Below are 2,563 nucleotides of genomic sequence, written 5' to 3'. Positions count from 1 at the left end.
CATCGCTCATCGTCACCATTTTTCTATGGCTTACCAAACTGACCCAAGGCGTTTCCTTCGTATGTGTGACTTGATGCCGCAACTCCTATTGAAATAAATTACCCCTATTCAAACAATTACTTCAATAGGCGTTGCAGTCGTAATCTCTAATGAAATAATATTTCAACCTGAGTCGCGACACTTACTCTTTAACCAGGTTTTCTATTCGAATTTGGTGACTTGTATCTAAGTGATATTTACAAGCCATACAACATCCATTTTCTCACAAAGATTTTCTTGTTCCTTTTTTTCCATTTTTTATTTAAAGTACCTACACTGACGACAACTCCAAAGAAGACCAAGATGTCAAATCTTCTGCCTATCAACCCAGGTATTCTGTATATGTTTTAAAAATTCTTGGAATATTTTCTGTCCTTTTAGTATCATGCTATTTCTTAACATAAGAGACTTAAAATAGCCTTAGCTATTTCGTATATAGGCGGAAACTGACCAAAAAGGCTACAAACAAACGACACGTTTAACAAAACAAAAAAGCGTGTAGTATAAAGATATGACCGTGGCCTCGACAAGTTAAATTGTGAAACGAACGGTAGTTTTCCTAGGTATTATTGACTCCTCTTTCTTTGACCTTTCAGCTTCTGATTGGAAGAAAGTGAGTGTTGCCCTTTCAGTTGGAATTGGAGTAACGCTTTCCCTAGGAATTCTTGCGCTGATTCTTGTTGTAACCATGCGGTAAGTAGGCAAGGCAGATCTACATTGAACAACACTGCTGTGCTAATATTGAAAAAGTCATACGGAATGTCAAACGAGATTTGACAAAGATCTCTGGATGAAGATCAAGATCTATTATAACCTTTGACCCTTTGTGATGCATTGATCTCTTCATCACTATCGCTGAAACCAAGAATGACTATGAGTCTAAAGCAGATTATAGTATTCCGTGATACAGTATTACACTTTCTGCATTTCGCAACAGTTCAAGCATTGAAACTGATTGAGACCGTTCCCGCTTTTAGGTCAATAAATAATGACTAAATATTAGCAACATATATGCCAATCTTCTGGACTGGTCGGTCATAAGTGAACAAAATATGTTTCGCGTGGCATCTGTTACATTAATATGGACGTTCTCATTAACAAAATATATTCCAGAAGTAGGGCCAATGTGGCTCAGTTGGTTAGCGTGCTAGCACAGCGTAATGACTCAGGAGCCTCATACCTCATGTTGGCTTCCTCTCCGGCCTTCCGTGGAAAGGTCTTCCTTCAACCTACGGGTGGTCGTGGGTTCCCCAGGGCTCTATCTGGTTTCGTCCAAAGATAACGCTGGCCGCCGTCGTATGGGTGAAATGTTCTTGAGTACAGCGTAAAACACCAAGCAAAGAAATAAATGAAATAAATATTCTCGAGGTGTTTTGATCCCAATACATCAGGCATATTTTCGTTCTGCTACCGGGAGAAGCCGTTGTGATACGATCGAAATAATGAAAAGTCTTGAATCTTTAATCAACCACCAGATTGTGACACACTTGTATCTTTACACCGGCCATTCCGGTCTCCTTCACCCATGGGACTTATCGCCCTCACATAAGTAAACAACAATACCAAAAAAAGATTAAAAGAATAAATTGACTGCATTCTAATCTATGACAATGATTTACAGGAGATGTCGTCGTTCAAAGAGACAAACAGATAACGGAGGAGGTGTACAGAACACGCTTTCTCCTGCTAGCACGTTATCTATAGAAACGCCTTCTCAGTACGTATACGACAACGTCGTGAATCCGTTCTCACCTGAACCCTTTCGACAGAGTAGCCGCGCAGACTCGGGGAATTCGCATGGAATGATTACGTCACTGGTTCATCGACCACCACTGCCAACACCTGCCGCCATTACACGATACAGTCTGAGGGGCAATGACGACATCGCATATGACGATCTTGGACAACGTTTGGGCGTAAGGAGTGCCATGAGGGGTGTGGACGGCCAAGACAATATATCTGCTCCCTATTACACGGAGTTATACGCAACTCTGGAAGAAATCTGATTTCTGATTCGACAGTTTGACTCTCTTAATGTGTTAGCCTTTCCCTCTAATCCACATTCAGTAATTTTATGTGCATCACGAATTCATTCATTCACAGCTATCATTTTTTATGTCGAATTTCATGTCCAAGTTGTGATTAAATGGATGTTTATCTTAAAAAACAAAAGTTGTCAGGTTTTGTGTCCTTTGGGCCAATTCAGGCCTCTTTCATTACATTAAATATCATGGTGAATATACCAATATACATGTTACTCCCTCACCGTGGTTGTGTATGAGAAATCTCAGATATTTTCGTCCGTCGTGAGCTTTGACTGGTGAGCTTGTACTTATTGTGAGCTGTGTTAGATTATTATTATTGTTATTATTATTATTATTATTTCTTTTGTGCTTTACGCAGTGCTCACAAATATTTAACTTATAGGAGGGTGGAGAGCATTATGATGGAAGAAAAATGGGCAGAGCCTTGGGGAAACCGCAAGTTGCAAGTAGATCTTTCCACGTAAGGCCCGAGAGTTGCA

At 40.1% G+C, this 2,563-nt stretch overlaps 1 long non-coding RNA gene across 1 annotated transcript; it reads left to right on the top strand.

Moving 5' to 3' along the window:
• Window positions 1–305: 305 nt before the first annotated feature.
• LOC135462836 (uncharacterized) lies at window positions 306–1,883 on the top strand. Its single transcript, XR_010443498.1, has 3 exons — window positions 306–370; window positions 636–732; window positions 1,661–1,883. It is a non-coding gene; the product is annotated as an uncharacterized LOC135462836 (long non-coding RNA).
• The last annotated feature ends 680 nt before the right edge of the window (window positions 1,884–2,563 follow it).

Source organism: Liolophura sinensis, chromosome 2 (assembly GCF_032854445.1).
Source record: "Liolophura sinensis isolate JHLJ2023 chromosome 2, CUHK_Ljap_v2, whole genome shotgun sequence".
Taxonomy (NCBI): Eukaryota; Metazoa; Mollusca; class Polyplacophora; order Chitonida; family Chitonidae; genus Liolophura; species Liolophura sinensis.
Note: the sequence above shows the minus strand (reverse complement) of the source record. Positions and strands in the feature narration are given on the sequence as shown.